At 50.3% G+C, this 19,433-nt stretch overlaps 1 long non-coding RNA gene across 1 annotated transcript in view; it reads right to left on the bottom strand.

Annotated features, from left to right (window-relative positions):
* Positions 1-202: 202 nt before the first annotated feature.
* Positions 203-19,433, bottom strand: part of LOC309856537 — a 71,059-nt gene continuing 51,828 nt past the window's right edge. The window contains exons 7-8 of the long non-coding RNA XR_014307262.1: positions 2,432-2,547; positions 203-387 (exon numbers count right to left, since the gene is read on the bottom strand). This is a non-coding gene — a long non-coding RNA (uncharacterized lncRNA). The remainder of the gene's footprint in view (positions 388-2,431; positions 2,548-19,433) is intronic.

Genomic DNA, 19,433 nt, shown 5'->3' with positions numbered 1-19,433 from the left:
AAGGAGGATGTTTCTGGAAATTTGGGCCCAGAACCCAGGGATGGAGATGCTCAGGTGTTACCAACTAATTCTTAATATCCTATGGGTCGTATCTGCAGGATTGTCTTTGTTTGCTCCAGCGACAGGAAGCCTGTATTCATTACCTATTGCTTGGTAACAAATTGCTCCAAATGTAGAGGCTTAGAACAGCAGACATTTATTATCTCACATGGCTTCTGGGGGTCAGGAATCCAGGACCAGCCTGTCTGGGGGGTTCTGCCTCAAGCTTCCGTCAAGCTGGTGTCTGCAGCAGCCGTCTCTCAGGTCTTCTCTGGGATAGGACGATCGGCATCCAAGCACACTCATGTGGCTGTTGGCAGAGGCCTCTGTTTCTTGCTACATGGGTCTCTTCATGGGGGTGTCAGAGCCAGTGACCCATGAGAGAGAGAGACAACCCAAGTCAGAAGCAGCAGTCTTTTTATAACCAAATCTCAGAAGGGACATGCCATCACTTCTGCCATATGCTATTGGTCATAGAAACCGACTGAATTTAAAGAGTTGATCCCAAACCATAAGATACCTAGGAATAAACCTAACTAAAGAGATAAAGGATCTGTACTCTAAAAACTATAAAACACTTATGAAAGAAATTGAGGAACACACTAAGAAATGGAAAAACATTCCATGTTCATGGATTGGAAAAATGAATATTGTTAAAATATCTATGCTACCTAGAGCATCTACACATTCAGTGTGATCCCTATCAGAATTTTTTCACAGAGCTGGAACAAATAACCCTAAAATTTGTATGGAACCAGGAAAGACCCTGAATAGCCAGAGAAATGTTGAAAAAGAAAACCAAAACTGGGGGCATCACAACGCCAGACTTCAAGCTCTATTACAAAGCTGTGATCATGAAGACAGTATGGTTCTGGCACAAAAACAGATGCATAGATCAGTGGAACAGAATAGAGAGCTCAGAAATGGACCCTCAACCCAAAGGTCAACTAATCTTCGACAAAGCAGAAAAGAATGTCCAATGGAAAAAAGACAGTCTCTTCAACAAATGGTGCCGGGAAAATTGGACAGCCACATGCAGAAGAATGAAACTGGACCATTTCCTTACACCACAAACAAAAATAGACTCAAAATGGGTGAAAGACCTCAATGTGAGAAAGGAATCTATCCAAATCCTTGAGGAGAACACAGGCAGCAACCTCTTCGACCTCAGCTGCAGCAACTTTTTTCAAGATACGTCTCCAAAGGCAAAGGAAACAAAAGTGAAAATGAACTGTTGGGACTTCATCAAGATAAAAAGTTTCTGCACAGCAAAAACTAAAACACAACGTATGGAATAGGAGAAGATATTTGCAAATAACGTAACAGATAAAGCGCTAGTATCCAAGATCTATAAGGAATTTCTCAAACCCAATACCCAAAAGACAAAGAATCCAGTCAAGAAATGGGCAGAGGACATGAACAGGCATTTCTGCAAAGAAGACATCCAGATGGCCAACAGACACATGAAAAAGTTCTCCATATCACTCAGCATCAGGGAAATACAAATCAAAACCACAGTGAGATACCACCTCACACCAGTCAGAATGGCTAAAATCAACAAGTCAGGAAATGACAGATGCTGGCGAGGATGCGGAGAAAGGGGAACCCTCCTACACTGTTGGTGGAAATGCAAGCTGGTGCAGTCACTCTGGAAAACAGCAGGGAGGTTCCTCAAGAAGTTGAAAATAGAGCTACCCTACGACCCAGCAATTGCACTACTGGGTATTTACCCCAAAGGTAAAATGTAGCGATCCAAAGGGCACCTGTACCCCAAAGTTTATAGCAGCAATGTCCACAATAGCAAAACTATGGAAAGAGCCCAGATGTCCACTAACCAATGAATGGATAAAGAAAGCATACACACACACACACACACACATACACACACACACACACTAGAATTTTATTCAGCCATCAGAAAGGATAAAATCTTACCATTTACATCAACGTGGATGGAATTGGAGGGTATTATGCTGAGCAAAATAAGTCAATCAGAGGAAGACAATTATCATGTGGTTTTACTCATATGTAGAATATAAGAAACAGCACAGAGGATCATAGGGAAAGGGAAAGAAAACTGAATGGAAAGTCCTCAGAGAGGGAGACAAACCATGAGAGACTCTTAACTCTAGGAAACAAAGTGAGGGTTGCTGGAGGGGAGTGGGGGTGGGGGGATGGGGTAACTGGATGATGGGCCTGAAGGAGAGCATGTGATGTGATGAGCGCTGGGCGTTAAATGCAAATGACAAATTATCAAACACTACATTGGAAACATAACAATGTACTATATGTTGCCTAATTCAATTTAAATAAATAATTTAAGAGGGGGGGGGGGAAAGGCCCCTTTCCCTTTAGGAACACCACCTCCCAGAACTTACAAATGTCTACTTACATTCTCTTGGCCAGCAATCAGTCACAGGTCACCTCTAGCTTGCAAAGGAGTCTGGAAAATGTAGTCCAATGCCAAACATGGCTTATGTGCCCAGAAAGAATTCAGGGGCTCTATCACTTGAAGAAAAGAAAATACATAAATAAATGTTGGAGGTCAACTAGCAATCTTTGTCTTTGATAACCCAGTGAAGGCTATGAACCCTTTCACAGATAAAAAAAAAATCACGTACACCCAAAATTGTGCATACAACGTCAGAGGGCTTGCAGACGCCCGTGACATCAGTTCATGGACGTCGTGTGCAAAACCTCTACAGCTCTGGCCAGGACCTCCCCCTATTCCCGTGTGTGGACAGTATCGACTCGGTCTTTCTGGTCAGGATCCCCTAAGAGGGCAAGGAACACCCCCAAGACAGTTCCAACACATTTCCTCAAAGGTGTGTGAGCAGCCCCATCCTCCCCAGCAGGTGTTCGAGCCTGGGGGGTGGGGGCGTCAGTGGGGGTGCTGTGCCAGCTTCTGGCAGAGTACAGACCTCACTCTCCCTCAGTGCAAAACAAGTGTGATAGGAGGAGACGGAAATGGATTGGTGTCATGTATTACATCGAGAGACACCCTATTGGTGTTTACAGAGATCAGCAAATAGTGTTCATTGGAATTCCAACTCGGCTTTTCTCTGTTGATATTTCAAATAACAATCACACAGGCATGGAGCCATTCTCAACATGGCTCGAATTAATCATTCTCTTCCTGGAACTGAAAAACGGTCCAAGGTTAAAACCACAATGTGAAAAGGCTTCACATCTGCTGGGATGGCTAAACTAAACACGACTGACAACACCAAGTGCTGGCGGGGCGAGAAGCAGCTAGAGCTGTCAGACACCACAGATGGGTGTGTAAAATGGTCAGGCCGCTTTGGAAAGCAGTTTGGCAATTTCCTCTAAAATGATGCACGCAGTTGCCGTAAGACCCAGCTTTCTCGCTTCTGAGCACCCAGGCGAGAGAGATGAGGGCATTGGTCCACAAAAAGACTTAAATGTGAGGGTTCATAGTGACATCACTCATCGCAGTGCAGACTGGAAACGACCCTAAAGTTCACCAACAGGTTAGTCAATACACCAACTATGGTACATCTGTACAGAGGAAAGTACTCAGCCATCAAAAGGAGCAAAGTCTTGCTAAATACAACTTGGGTGATCTCAAATGCATTCTGCTCCCTGAAAAGAGCCAAGCGTGAAAACGGAGACACTGTATCATCCCGCTTCTGTGAAATTCAAGAACAAGCAAAATTAAACTATGGTAATGAAAGTCGGAAAAAGGAAGGAGAGGGAGAGAGTGCGCTGGGGATGATGGAAATGAGCTATGTCTTGATAGGATCCGCTACGCAAGAGTAGACTTTTGCCAAAACTCCTCGAACCCTAGCACTGAAGGTGGGTGTGTTTCCCTATATGTTAGTTACACCTGAACTTAAACAAGGGAAAAAAATGGTAGGCTGAAAATGCAGGAGGTGGCACCCCACGGACCAAACTGTGGCCAGCTGCCTGCCCTCTGAGCAGCACCAGGCTCGGCGCTGGGTCAGCCGTGGCAGTGCACACTGGAAGCTATGGAGGTCCTCCAGGGAAGATGGTTACACCCTGGCCTTCCCCGAGACAGCCCCAGCCAGTCCACACGTGAGTAGTAATGATAGTAACAGAGCAGCCTGAGATCCCACCTGTCCGACTTCTGCTGCCTGTGGTCCCTCTTCCCGGAGCAAGTGGCTCCCCAAAATGCATGAGGAGCTCAAGCTGGGACCGCTGCCTTAGTGTGTCCTTTTCATCCCCTTCAGCCTCAAAAAGACCACCAGCACGACCAGGATGGAGCCAGTGTGGACACTGCCAATGTTGGCTCCCCAAGGACCTCCCTGTCAGCTGCCTCCTACACACATGCAATCTAGAAGCCTCACCCTGTTCCCTCTCCCTCTCTCTATGACTCTCTGGATTTAATATGACCAATGCCAGAGCAGCTGCTGTTCGTTGAGCGCCTACTGTGTTCAAGGCACTGCATCTGTTCGCTAGAGCTTCTCCAAACAACAGAAACAGAGTCTGGCTAACTTGGGCAAAAGGGAATCTGCGGGGGGTGCCTGAGTGTCTCAGTCAGTTAAGCATCTGCCTTTGGCTGAGGTCATGATCTCAGGGTCCTGGGATTGAGCCCTGCATAGAGGTCCTGGCTCAGCGGTGAGTCTGCTTCTCCCTCTGCCCTTCACCCCTGCTCGTACACTCTCGCGCGCTCTCTCTTTCTCTCTCTCAAATACATAAATAAAATCTTTCTTTAAAAAAAGGAATTTACTGGAAGATGATCGGAAATTGGCATTGTAAATTGGAAGTCTGGATAAGAAAGTTTGGCATTGTTGGGGACCAAGGCAGACCCAGAGACAGACAACCTCTTTATTCTTCTGCTCGAAGATTCAAATGGCAGCCAGGAGTATACAACCGCAGGGCCCTCCACACAATTGCCTGGCATCTTCTCACAAGGTTAAACCTACAACCGCCCTAGAATTCAGCCATTCCACTCTGAGGTATTTACCCAAGAGAAATAAGAGCGTATGTTCAGGAAAAAAAAAAAAAAAAAAGTTGCATGAGAATGCTCGTAGACACGTTATTCGTAATAGCTCCAAATTGGGGTCGACTCCAATATCCATAACTGGTGAATGGATGAACGAGCTGTGGTGTAACTGGGTCACAGAATAGTACTCGCGGTATAAGGGGATGTGCTCGTGGGGCTCCCAACAATGTGAATGAGCCTCGCAGATGTTATGCTGAGCAAAAGAAGCCAAACACAAGAGAACACATGCTGGATGATCCATTTATATCAAAACCAAGAAGAGACAAAAACGAACCCAGAGTGACAGAAATCAGAACAGGCGCTGCCTCCGGTGACCGACACCATTGCCTGGGAAGGGGACGGGGAACTTTGGAGGCTGGTCAAATGTTCTGTGTCTGGTGCTGGTAGTTCCACAGATGCATATATTCGCCCGAATGCATCACGGTGTACACCTCTTGTGCATTTCAATGCATGCAAATGAGGCTTTAATTAAAAAATTAAATTAAAAGGAAGCCCAAACAGAACTTGTGCCAGGAGCAGGAGATATGATAGTGAACAGGGCAGACAGAGTCCTGTCCAGAGGGAGCTTCTGTCTGGCCCCAGAGCTAATAAGTGACAGAGCTGGAGGCGACCTGACATCCTCCTGGCCCCCAAGTCACTAGCAGCCTGCCTTGGAGTTGCCTGGGACAGCAAGCCCCAGAGCATGATGGGAGCTCCCAGGAGGTGGCGGGCGGCTGCCCCAGAGGCCAGAGGCTGCTCCCACAAAGGGTGCCAGGCTGCCCAGTGCCCTCCAGCCCGCAGGCTCAGAGCCCATTCCTACCCCGCATGGAGTTACCAGGCCCCTCTCTCTGTCTCTCTCTCTCTCTTTCCTCTCCTCTCCTGAAGAATTCCTTCCCCCAGGACCTCCCACAAAAGGGAAACTTCAATTTTTTTTTTGAAGATTTTATTTGTTTGTTTGAGAAAGAAGGTGAGTGAGAGAGAGAGAGAGCACAAGAGCAGGGGCAGAGGGAGCTGGAGACGCAAACTCCCCTGCTGAGCAGAGAGCCTAATGTGGGGCTCGATCCCAGGACCTGGAGATCATGACCTGAGCCAAAGGCAGGCACTTAACCAACTGAGCCACCCAGGCATCCCGGGAAAACTTCAATCTTTTATTTTTGACTGGAGGAAACATAAAACACTCAGGACCAGAATCAAGAATGTCACTTGGAAAGTACCAGACTGTTAAAGGACTTTTCTCATCCATTCTGGCCAGTCAAGAGGTGGGTGGAGAAAGGTCTAAATCAGAGATGGGGAGAGCCAAGGACACTAGGAAGAATGGAAAGGACCAGGCATTGGCTCCAGGGGGTGTGGTCTGCCGGTCATTACCTGCCATCTCCTGGACTGAGATCCTCACAGTAGCACCTGGCAGTGGTCTCTTACTGAATGACCATTCAGGCTTTTGTCACTCTGGCTATTGAGCCTTGAGAGGTCGGAGTGGCCAGGATAGCCTGCCACAGTAGAAACGGTCATCCACATAAGCCCCAGGCCCCCCAATCCTGGCTGGGTAGCAGCACACCAGGGAATGTTCTCAAGACCACCACCGTAATTCCTTCCATCTTAGAGCAACTTACAGCTCATGTCACCCCACTAGCCCCACTTTACTGAGCTCGGTATTGCTGTTCCATATAAGATAGATGCAGAAAGCAACTCTGAGAGACTTTTTTCTTTTCTCTGACAGAAAAAAACGAGAAAGACAGTCAGGGCAAGTACTAAGCTCTTGCAAGTCTCAAGTTTGAAACTCTTCTCTCCAACACTTGTTTGTAATGATGACGGCAACTTTCTCAGGCCCAAGAACCTTCTAGAATGCTGGGGGTGGGGAAGGGCCTGACTGCCGTGGCAGGCAGCCTCTAAGATGGCCTCCAGTGATCCCCACCTCCTGGTACTCACACCCCGTTGTGGCTGGGCTGGCCTGAGGGACAGAAGTAAGAGGCTGTCACTTGGGAGATTAGGTTGCAAAAAGACGATGACTTCAGTCTCAGGCTCTCTCCAGCACACTCACTCTCTGTCCCTCAGGTCGCCAGCTGACATGTCATGAGGACACTCTGGCAGCCTCTAGAAGACCCACATGGGGAGGAACAAAGGCCTGACAGCAACCACATGAGTGAGCTTGGAAACGGACCTTCTGATGCGTCCTGTCAACGGCCACATGTCTGAGCCGTTTTGGGAAGCGGGTCCTCCAAGCCGGGTCAACCCTTGAGCTCACTGCAGCCCCATGGCAAACCCTGAGCCCGAACCACCCCACTAAGCCACTCTGGTGTCCAGACCTGAAGAAACTGTGTCTTGTTTGTAAGCTGTTCAGTTGGGGAGTAATGAGTTTTTCAGCAACCGATAAAAAACTCAGCTCTAACGAAAAGCCTCATACTACATGCTAATAACTAATTCTCTCTCCGCCCCAAGACTGATGGGGCCAGAGCACATGGCTCTGACTTCCCTGGCCTGCTAAACACATACACACACACACACACACACACACACACACACACACACACACACCCCTCCTTGGATACCTTTGCATTATTTGACTTGGTTTCCTTTTCCCGTTCTTCCCTCTTCCCTCTTCCCTGAAAAGCATATCAAAGTTGGTCCTCCATAGAGAACGTCTGAACTCGCAGGTATGTCATCCCAGGGTTCTTAAGGTACCACACGCCATCCCCATTACCCTGGCTGCCTGTGCTCGGTCCCCGGCGCCTTTTGCGTGACTGCCTTTGTTTCCAGCACACCCTAAATTGCCACTGTGCCAAACGCTGAATGTGACCAGAAATGACACGGGATGAATAACGTGGCATATAATTATCACCACATTTCAGATGAGGGCAATATGCATTTTTCTCGGAGCCGAAGGGATGCAATTTTATTTTGTAACACAAAACGCTCCATTTGGCGGTCAGTTTTCAAGCAGCCCTTCATTCTGAAGCAATTTCACGTGAATAAAAGCATTTGTATTCATGCACTGCGTCAGGACCATTATCCCGGCCCGACTGCCAGCATAGACTTCTCCGCATGACTCCAGCTCTTTGCCGTGAACCAGCCCCGAACCTGAATAGGAGAAGGTGTCTAGGAAGATGTTTTTTACTTTTCCCAGGTCTCTAGATCTTTGTCTCCATCTCTGCCCAAGAGCAGAAGAGCCGCATTATTACAAACTGCTCTCAGACCCTTCCCCACCCCCACACCCCCGCAGAGACCAGGTCTGTAACAGCCAAAATAAGACCCTGGCAGCTTGAATGTGGCACTGACCTTCTGTTCCCCAGAAAACGATGGCCTAAACCTCCCCCACCTCCAAAAAAGCAGATGTGGGTGCAGGTAGGTGATTTTGTCTGCTGGGGCCGCGTAACAATAGCCCAGAAGTGAGGGAACTTCCAGAATGGAGATTTATCTCTCGGTCATGGTCACGGAGGCTGGAAGTTCAAGATCAAGGTGCCAGCAGGGTGGGATTCCTCTGAGGCTTCTCTCCTGAGCTTGCAGAACTCTTGCCTCCACTTCACAGGGTCCTTGAGAGAATGTGTAGAGCATCACAGAATTGTCCCACCAAAGCATGAGGGAGCCGGGCCACCTGAGGGACCCATGGATTCCCAGGCATCCCCCAGGCTGCTCGCTCCCCCTCGAGTGGAGACTCCCCTCAGGGAGAGCCACCATACCCAGAGTGGTCTGCAGAGGAGACGGCAGAAATTCAGAACGGGCGGCCAGCCGGAAGAGAAGAGAAACCATCCACAAGATTTTATTCCCAGGTTTGAAGTGCTTGTCATCAAAAAGTCACAAGAATAAAATGACCCCAGCTCAGAACCGGACCTGTCTACTTTAAGCCCCTTGGGATACAGACAGGCAGCTGCAGCCCAGCAGGGTGACCTGATGGGCCCAAAGTTGACCAACAAGAACGAAATGAGGAAGAGACCGTAATCCCCAGACTCCCTGGGCCTGCGCCACCCACCCCACACCAAGCCAACAGGCTGCTTCCTTGTGTTAATCTCTTGCACGCTAAGAGCACACCCAGAGCTAAGAGTCCCTTTGCTAGCTAATAAACTCTCAGCTCACTGGAAAATGCAAATGCGCCACACAGGACATCGAGGAAAGGTCAGCGGTCATTCCCTTCCCGACTCAAACCGTTTCCATGCAGCCAGCAGACTGGGAGGCATGCAGAGAAGCCAGGCTACCCTCCCATCACAGAAAACTGCACACAGAGTCATATCCAAGCCCCATCTGTGAGCAGCAGAGGCTTTGAGAGCTACAGGACCTTGCCCAAAGGCACCAGATTCTTCTAGGGCTCCGCAAAGGTCCCCCATCCTGCAGAGCAACAGGCTTGCCCCAGGGAGTCTGCTCCATCGGTGACAGCAAAACCAGACACTTTTCTAGGTTTCCTAATTTATGTCACCCATTTACCCCTCACACAACAACTGGGCCAGGTCAGTATCGCTGGCCCCATTTTATGGATGCACGAACTGAACACCCTGCCCAGTGAACGTCATCCAAGACCATGCCTTCAGGTGAATTAAGCCCTTCACATTGAAACTGGAAGGCTCCCGTTGTGAGGCAAGTTTCTTCCTCTAAGGCAGCTGGCAAGAGTTGATGGGAAAGTGAGGCTCTCTCATTTCCATCTGTAAGGTGCACCCAGGGCTGCTGGCACCAGCAGTGAAGTTAAAACTCATGCATCTCTTGCTGGGGCCCAGGCAGTTTCTCAAATGCTCCAAGAGCAACAGCCCAGCAGGAAGTCATGCAGAACCGCTGCCCGTGACCAGCCACAGCAGAGCAAGCTGAAAGCCATGAACAGTCACTTGCATCTCAAGAGAAGGAAAATGGTCGGTGATCACTGTACTGTCCACATCAGGAAAATCTAAAGTCAGCTGAGGAGGAAGAAGTTGAATTCCAGGACTGATGACCATGGGGTTTTTGGAGTCTCTTTACTCCCAGACCTATTGGTCACTCCATCAGTCCGTTCCTCCATTCTTCTTTCATCCAACAGATATTTGATCGGTGCCAACTTGGGGCCTGGCATAGCTCTAGGATACCAAACAAACTTTCTGCTCTCACAGAGGCTTACAGTCCCATGGGGATGGATAGGCAATAATCAAGAAAGATGTGGGGTGCCTGGGTGGCTCAGTCGGTTAGGTGTCTGCCTTCAGCTCAGGTCATGATCTCGGGGTCCTGGGATCGAGCCCCATGTCGGGTTCTCTGCTCCATGGGAAGTCTGCCTCTCCCTCTCCTTCTGCTCCTTCCCTCTGCTCAGACTCGCTGGCTCTGTCTTGCTCTCTCTCTCAAATAAATAAATAAAATCTTTTTTTAAAAAAAGATGCATAATCCCTTAAGTGATAAGTGCTAGGGAGGAAGAAAAGTGGGGAGAGGGGTAAGGAGTGCTGGGGAGAGGAATTCAGTTCTCCAAAGAGCTGTGGGAGAAGTGTCACTGATCAGGAAATGGGAAGGAAGGGAGAGGACTCAGGGAGGAGCATTTGCAAGTGCAAAGGGCCTGGGGCCAGATGTGTCCAGGGAGCGGGAGGGATAGCAAGGAGGTTGCTTAACAGGAGTGGAGTAAGTGAGGGGGGATTGAGAGGTGATGAGGTCAGAGAGGTAACAGGGACCATTCTGTAGATGGTCACAGGCCATGGGGAGGTCTTGAGGCCCCCTGGAGCATAATGCAAAGCCACCAGAGGGTTCTGAGCAAGGATTGCCATGATCTGACTTCTGTTTAACAAGATGGCCTGGCTGTTGTGTGGAGAGAAGGATCAAGAGGCACCAAAAGGAGAAGCAGGGAGACCAGTGGGGTGGGGGTGCTGCCGTCATCCAAGTGAGGGAGATTAGAGGTTGTACGGGGAGGGGAGGACCCTGAGAGAGGCCCACTGTGGGCCGCACTGTAGCCGGTGACCGCAGGCTTTGAGAAAGTGGCAGTCTGAGACCTCTCGGCCTCACTCAAAGAGCCACGGGCCCCAGAAGTGGATGGACCTAAAAGTCTAGGAGACCGGGTCCCAAGGAAGAGACAGCAGGTCAGAGAACAGCCTCTGGGAGTTTCCTCCATCAGCACTTTGGGGTAGCAAGGCAAACGAGACACCTCAGGCCTAAGGGGCAGAGGGGTGAGGAATCCATTGGTGTGCACACAGCAGGGGGTGAGGGAAGAGGGGATGGGGTGGAAAGGACCCCTTTCTGGCTTCATGACTTGCCAGCTTCAGGCAAGGCACGAGCTCTAGGACAGGCTGTTTGAGGCCGACCCAGGGTGGTAATGGCCGGTTACATATGTCTCGATCGACTGGAAAGCAATAAAATGAATGAATTCCTGGCTTAACGATTTACAGACAGACTCGGAAGGCAACATCCAAGCTGCCTCCTGACAATAGAATAGGGGTGATCCAGAAGGGGCTGGAGAGAATTCTTCTAGAAAGAGGGAGAGCGAAGTCCTGTGGGCAGCACTCACAGAGCAGGCCTGGAGGACTGTAGCTTGGGGCCACTCGGAGCTGCGGATTTAGCCGTGCAGGCTGAGGACAGGGAGGCTTGAAGCTGGAGAGGTAGAGCCAAAGAGGAGCGATAACCCACCAAAAGGAACTTGGCCTCCGTCTCCAGGCACTGGAAACCGCACAAAGGGTTTTCAGGAGGGAATAACAGAGTCCAATGTGCATTTTAAAGAGATCATTCAGGCAGTTCTGCAGAGAACAGATTTGAAAAGCCTGGGCCAGGCAGCCCAGAAGCCTGCGGGAGGGGGCGGGGTGGAGGTGGGTTCCTCTGACCCAATCAGGGGCTTCTCCCCGCCCCTCCCCGCGGAATCCAGTGGGTCAGGAATCTCTCGCCTTCCCCACAGAGCCACTGTCAACCTGGGAGCCCGGGAGAGATATCATAAAAGGAGCTCTGGGGGGAGAAGGGGCGGGAACCTTCTGTGGGGTCGCCCTCATCCATCAGCCCTCCCAGCAGCTGCTGACAGCAGGCCCCTTGGGAACGCTGGTGACAAGGGGTCCCCAGGCTGAGCAGGAGGCTGAAAGGCGAGGCGGGAAGGTGCCCTGCTTCTCAAGTCGGCCTCTGGGCAGCACAGGAAACATTCATGGCGGTTGTGGGCAAGAGGGGTTAGTGAGCCACTGGAGAGCACCCCCAGGAGAGAGCGCACCTTGATTCCGCAGACTCCTTGGTCTCCCGAAGGGGAGAAAGGGGATCCAGAGCAGTCCCCAGGAGAGCACCCCCTCACCCCACTTAGACTCCTGGTTCTGCGTGCTTTGAAGGTGGGTACTACATTCCCAAATCAACACAGTGGGGCCTACTGGGTAAGAGAAGGCAAACCAGGTCAACAGAGGAGGACTAGCCACCCCAACTAAAGTCAATGCTGAGAATTTCCACCTAGACCCTGCTCCCCCAACCACTCCCTCCCACCAGGCACACCCCCTCCTCAGAGCGCCCCCTCCCCGCCCCCAAGTCCTTTCTCACAATTACTCTTTGTTCCCCACCAGGATCCCTCATCCTGGTTCAGGGAAGGCTGTAGTGCTTGCCGGTGTTAGCTCTGGTCTACACCGCAGGCTTGGGAGATTAAAGACCTTTCCCCAAATCCCCCAGCAAATCAGCGTAGTGCGAGGGTAGCCACGACTCCCAGGCAGGGAGCACAGAGCAAATCCCATCCGGACACCAGGGAACCCTCTCTCGGGCCTCAAAAGGCCTCAGAAAGCCACGGGCTGGCCAGCCCGAGACTTCATTAAAACCGCTCGGTGGCCTGGGTTTGCTGCAAACCCATTAAACAGCCAACCTAATCCATTCATACATAAAAATAAGGGAAAGGGAAGGAGCGCAGTCCCACAGGATGTGTGTCTGGGAGAAACAGTTTCCATAAAAATCCCAAACAGAAATGAAGTTCACGGGGAGGTTTTGGCTGCAGTTGCTTTTTGGCTTCTGGAAATTCTAGCCAGGGAAAGATTCCCTTGGTGGCCCATTTGGAAGGGCTCTGACTCAGATTCGCAGAAACAACAGAGGGGAGAGGGGCTCCCTGTGTCTTTGCTGACCACCCTGCAGCTGAGGAATTGTTCTAGACACCTGGGGTACTTGTTCAAGGCGGCCAGCTGGGGTTCTGGTGGCAGTTCTGGGGGCTGGGTGAATGATGGTGCCACCACAGGGTTACCACGGACCGACCTCGGCCACCCCCAAGCCAGGCCACTGGGCTGAGTGTCCACAACAGCTGGGGCCGTGGAGACACTCCCAGAGCTTTGGAAAGAGGGAGGAAGACGGCAAGATTTAAATAACTCAGGCAGCAGAATCCCTGTTCCTTCCCATGGGAAACTAGCGCACAGGCCAAGAAACCCCACCAACAGGACCCCTCTCTAAGGACTTCGCCAAGGCCAGCAGCCGTGCCATGTGTACGCGTGCACAAAGACACGTCGTCTTGCAGAGGAAGAGGTTAGGAGTCATCGGATTATTTTTTTTTAATAAGCTGGTAAGCCACTATTTTTATTCTCTGTCATCTTTAAGAGAAAAAAAAAAAAAACCAGAAGAATGCAGCTAGTTTCTTAAATTAGAGATCTGTTGTGTAATTAGCCCATTTTATCTTCTGCGAGTTGTTGCTGTTTTCTCTCCGTGGTTTCCAGAAATGTCATTGGCTAGGCTTAAAAGTAGGGTTTTTTTTTTTTTTTTTACTTCCAGAGAAAAATTCTATAAATATTTTCTCCCTTTTAGCATGTTTTAAATTTGAACGACATATTGTAAAGATAGCAAGAGTTAGGAAAGTCTCTCTTGGCCGCCAATGAAATGCAGTGGGAAAACTGATTAGAGAGGGAACTTCTGTCCACGGAGAACACCACCGGGCCACTACCCATCCCCCCACCAAGGGTTCAAGAGCCAGTGTACCCCAGCCATCTCTGCTCAGCTGGCACTCAGGCTTGAGAGCTGGAGAGAGGAGAGGGCCATTCCCAGGGTGAGCTGGCAGCCTCTACTCAGGCAAATGGTGTCACTTGTTGATGGTCACAATTCCACGCTTAGTGATTCATTTCTTTGGATATGATTTTTAGGCATGGATCTTCCATAGTTAGGTATGCTTAATGGTTTTTCATTTTAAACTGCACACCTTTTTATCCAGCAAAAGTATACAGGTATACCACATGTGAGTAAAAGCCTATGTAAAGGAATATTCATAGCTGGGTTATTTGGAGCCTTAAAGGACGAGAAACAACCTGAATGAATATCCATTAATAGGAGACTGGTTAAATAAAGCCTGCACAGCCTCATAATAGAATGTTATGCTGCCATTAAAAAGAAGGGCACTAGAGCTCTAGGTATTGCTGTAGAACATTCTGTGAGACGAGGGATAAGTGAGAAAACAGGATGTATAGAACTTTATCATATGTTTATAGTATCCCATCATTTGTCTTTTTTAAAAGGATATATATATGTATCCCCTTGTATTAGATGTTGGCAGCAGGGGTGGCCTTCAGGAAGGGGAAGAGAGTTAGAGGCTGACTTACTTTTGTATATCAATATACATGATATAGATGTGTCCTATTGTGCTGCTGGCTTAAGGTGTGCTCTCCTTTGCAGTTTTTGCAAAGGCTACATTTATATACAATCGCATGCGCATATCCTCCTATACCCCTGGAAGGATCCAGAACTTGGGGTGAGGGTGGCACAGGGGAACATCTCTTGATTCCAAAGAACGACCTTGAAGTCATTTCACATTGTAAAGAGGCTAGTCTCCCAGGCTGGGGAGGTCGGGGGGCTGTGGTAGGGCTGGTTCCGATCCCAGGCAGGTACACCGTGGCCTCAGAAGGTGGGAGAATGCACTTCATGCCGCTCCGTGTAGCTTCGGGTCCACACAGGGAAGCATTCACAGGAGGTTATGCTCCCAAATGTCCCACGTGCCCCTACTCTGGGCCCGCCCTACCCTGTGCCTTCTGCCACTCCTAAATGCTGGTGACCGGCCTCTTTGCCTGTCCCCGCCGCAGGAAAGAGTGCTTCTTGCAGCTGAGGACGAAATGCATTCCTCTCTGCGGCCCCAGGGCCTAGCACAGGGCCTAGCACGGGGCCTGGCACCTTCGAGGTAGGTGTTAGAGCCAGTCAAGCTGGGGGCCCACCTCTGGGACCTTGAGCAGGTGATTCAACCCCTCGCGCACTGATAACTTCTTACCAGTTGAGACCCCTTCGGCTTCCTGAGAACACCAAGTACCCAAAGACTGAGGGCGGGTGCGCGAGGACGGGGAATGCTGGCCACCGAGGACAGAAGAGAAAACACACCAATGAATGAGAGCGGCTGTGGCGCCAAGCACCTGCTGTGTGGCAGGCATGATGTGCCATGCTCACATCGGAAGGACTCTGTCATTGGCCCTGGTTTACACACCAGGAAGCTAGGGATCAGGGAAGGAAATAACTCACTTGAATTGCCATCCCGGAGCCGGGATTTGAACCCATCTGATTCCCAGACGCATCACCTAACTGCCTGCCTGTCACACCCCAGAGCACCAGTCCACCAAACACCAGGGCCATCTTCAGGCCAAAACAAATCTCTGTTGTGGGCCCGTGCGGTTGGCGGCGGCCAGGCCCTGGGGAGCGCGCCTCCTCGGAGCCGTCACCTGGAAGGCCAGCAGCCTTTTTGGCATCTCCGCTCCCTCTCCCTCTCCCCCTCGGCTACTGGGAGGCTGCTGACCATTTAGAAATCACTGAGCTCTGATCGGAAATCAATGCTGGAGCATGAGGAGTGTGGGGTGGGGGGTGGAGGAAGAGAATCCAGGCTGTGTTTCCTTTCCCCCTCTAGCCTGGCTTGAGAACATTCCAGAAGTCCTGGAAGAAAACTCCTAACTCCCCGAGGTTGGATGAACTAAACTGCCGGGTGTTTGGCAACTTGTCCTCAGCCAGGCCCTCCCAAAAAGGACCCATAGCCAGGCAACCCTCTGTCCCCCACTCCTGTATCACCTTGCCTCGGTTTCCCTTCATGTAGACTTGGGGTGCAGAGAGCAGCAGGATGAGAGGGAAGAAGATGCCCGGTCAGCATACACCACACACACACACACACACACACACGCACGCACACACACACACGCGCGCTCACAGTGGACCTCGCTGGGCCCACAGGAATTTTCAGGTGCTCTATTAAGGGGCCCACGCAGCCAGGAGCCGGTGACCCAGCACCGGTCGGATACTCCTCCCCATGGGAGAAGGCTCAGGCTGCTAATATGACACCAGCAGAAGGAAAGTAAAGGGCATCAGAATTTTGGACAATATCTTGAATTGGACTGGTTTTGTGTTTCCCTCAAACTCAAAATGTGCAGTTTCTGATACCTGAGCTCCTACAAGGAAAGAAAGATGTCTCTGCTCGGTGCCTGCCTTTGGAGGGAGAGATGGGACACACAGGAGTCGAGTGGTAGGGACAGGGGCAGGACAGCCATCCATAAGCAGAAGAACCTTCTGCCTGTTCACTCAGCCCAACAAATGGCCAAACAAAGATGAGCTTCTGAGTGACCCCAACAGCTGAGAGCAGCCAAGGCCAAAGTCCATGGTGGGAAGACAAAACTCGGACACCCAGTAGCTTACAGGTCAACATTATGCTCTCTCTCTCTGTGTGTCTGCAGTCAGCAAGAGCACTGGAAGCCAACAAGCCAGATGCAGCCAGTCTGGAAGTCAAACTTACAGAAAGAAAAACTCAGTCCTCAAGGTACACATGCAGAGTGCTTAACAGCAAAAGATCTAGAGGCCATAGTGGATCCCCGACTTTACAGATTTTAGAAGCACTCTGCTGTGGGACAGTTGTCTAGGTTCATTCTGGAGGGCTTTTCTGGGCCTGTTGTCCTGTCCTATGTGGGGTACCATTGGGCCTGCCCCTCAGCAAACTGAACCCTTAAGCACTGAAGTATGCTAGGGTTCCTTGGTCCTGAAAATAGGTCTGAACCCCAGCTCTTCCACCTACTAGATGCGGTCTTTTGGTAAGTTATTCGCTCTCCGAGCATGACTTTCCTCTTCTGGAAAATGAAGCTAATAACTATACCGACATCAAGGTGGCATCATGAAGTTTAAAGAGCATTAAGAAAATATTCAGAATTTAGCCCAGTGCCTGGCACAGACTAGGCCCTCAAGAAACAGTACCTCCAGCACCCGGGGATCCTAGCCAGGGATAGCTCGGGGGCCTCCTTGCTTAAAGCTCAAAGCAGGGACACAACTGCCAGGGTGAATGTTATTCACCGGCTGATTTTTCCAGAAGGCTCTCTGAATCTATGCATCCTACACTCTGTCCTGAAGAGGAAGCCAGACCCCCCACCCTCCCCGATCACCACCTCATCACCCTGCACCTTCCTCAATATCAGAGCACATTTTAGGTCTTGCTGACACATCTGCCCAGTGCCTTTCAGTTTGTTGGGGGGGGGGGGGCTCTCCCTGGGCCTCCAGCGGAGGGGGCACCCATCAGCAGGTCTCAGAGGAGCTGGGCTTCTGTGCCCAGAAGAACCGTGGCCGCGGCCACAACCCACACAGGTGATGTTCCAAAGGGGCTGCATTCCGACATATCCGGAGGGAAAACTGTGAGACAAGCGTTGCGCTTATTGGTGCCATAAATCACCAGCCATTCAAGTTCCGCTGCACCTCCGTGCCCCCGCTCCCTTCCAGCCAAACCGTCCCCAGGGCCCCCCTGCCACCACCCGCCCTACGTGACTTCCCACACAGGGGCCAGAGCCAACTGCTCACTTGCAAGCAAGATGAGTTCGGCTAAGTTTATTTTTTCTCCTTCTTTTTCACAGATCTCAACAGCCTTTGTTCCTGGACGATGAGCAGTGTGCAGTGGCAGAAGGTGGAAGGGACCAAGGGTGGGGGGGGATGCAGAGGGAGGGTGGGGGGGGCAGTAGGGGAGGGCAAGGGTGTGTGCTAAGGACCAGCGCTCAGCTGAAGGCTGACTCCCAACCAGACCCCCCCTCAAAGCTGCTTTCCTTTGCAAGTACATTGTCTCCTACACTGTCCACCGCCCTTTTAAAAAACTGGTTACGGAGTTCGACTCCTAACCCAATACAGGCCCCATTCCTTCCTTTGGGAAGTCAGGGTGGGGTCTTTGGCCGCATCACCTTCTGAATCCCAAAGCCTGCCAACCTGCCGGCTGGCCATGTACAGAACAAGTGTCACCTATGAGGGTGCTTTCCTTCCAAGGGCACTGCCACCAGGTGGTCTTCCTGATTTCCTCTGCTTCCGCAGGAAAGACCAGGCACCAAGAGACCTCTTTTGCTCAAGAGTCTTTTTGTGACCTGGGCAGCGGAGACTGGTTGTGTCCTGGAAGGAAACCCTCCAAAAGCAGAGAAAAAGCCCCAAATCAGAGCCAAAGCAAGGAAGAGAGAAAGGATGAATGAGGAGATTGTCAGGGCACAAGGTTCGTCACAGACCTGCCGTCAAAGGCCATCCGGCGTGATGCATGCGCACACGTTACCCAGTTAAGGAGTTCTCCAAAACCTCAACAGTGGTCATCTCCAGGTGGAAGAAGGCTCTGGGTGACTTTGGTTTGCCTCTATATCTCAGCTCCCCGTGGCTAGCTCTTATGATTTAGGGGACGTTCTCTATTCTCTCCATGTTTGGTTGCCTTGTCTGTAAAATGCGGGCACAATACGTGTCACAGCATGTTGCAAAGACTCAGTGAGTTTATATATATCAACATCTTGGAGAGGTGTCAGGCATATGTGGTCACAGAATCAATAAATACAACAATCATAGGGGCGCCCAGATAGCGCAGTCAGTGAAGCATCCGACTCTTGATTTCGGTTCAGGTCATGACCTCAGGGTCGTGGGTTCGAGTCTCAAGTCGGGCTCTGTGCTCGGTGGGGAGTCTGCTGGAGATTCTCTCTCTATCTGCGCCTCTGTCCATTCTCTCTCTAAAATAAATAAATCTTTAAAAAATATATAACCATTGTAATTTTTTTCTCGATTTCCTTAGCCTTTTACAAAGTATATGCTTTTGAGATTTGTAAAAAAAAAAAAAAAAAAAAAAAAAAAAAGTTTTATTCCAATCCATGAAAGTAATACGCAATTTTTAAAACTTCAAACAATTCCCGGGGAAAAGGTGAAACTCTCCTCTTAGCATCCTTTGTGACATGGCCCAGCTCTGTAGGACCCTTCCACAAAGGTCAGCCCGGCCATGCAGCTCTAAGCCGTTCTCTCTGCATTTATACAGAGACACACAGATTGTTGGATATAAGGGAACTTGGGCTAGGCGCACGGATTTGCAGTTTCCTTTCCTTGCTTCATGTTTCTTGAAGAACATTCCATGTCGGGACTTGTTACTTTTTCGAACTGATGCGTAGTATTTGCTGGCACCGATGCTCCTCATTTACTTACCCGTCCCCTTCTGCTGGGCATTTAGCTTGTTCTCTAGTTTGTGCCCAAAAACAATGATGCCGTGAACATCCCTGGATATGTGTCCAACCGCTGGCCGTCGGCTTGGACGAATGCGCATAGATAAAAGCCAAACTGTTCTCCAGAAAATGCT

The sequence above is a fragment of the Mustela nivalis genome (assembly GCF_964662115.1).
Source record: "Mustela nivalis genome assembly, chromosome: X".
NCBI lineage: Eukaryota > Metazoa > Chordata > Mammalia > Carnivora > Mustelidae > Mustela > Mustela nivalis.
This window is presented reverse-complemented; position numbering and strand designations above follow the sequence as displayed.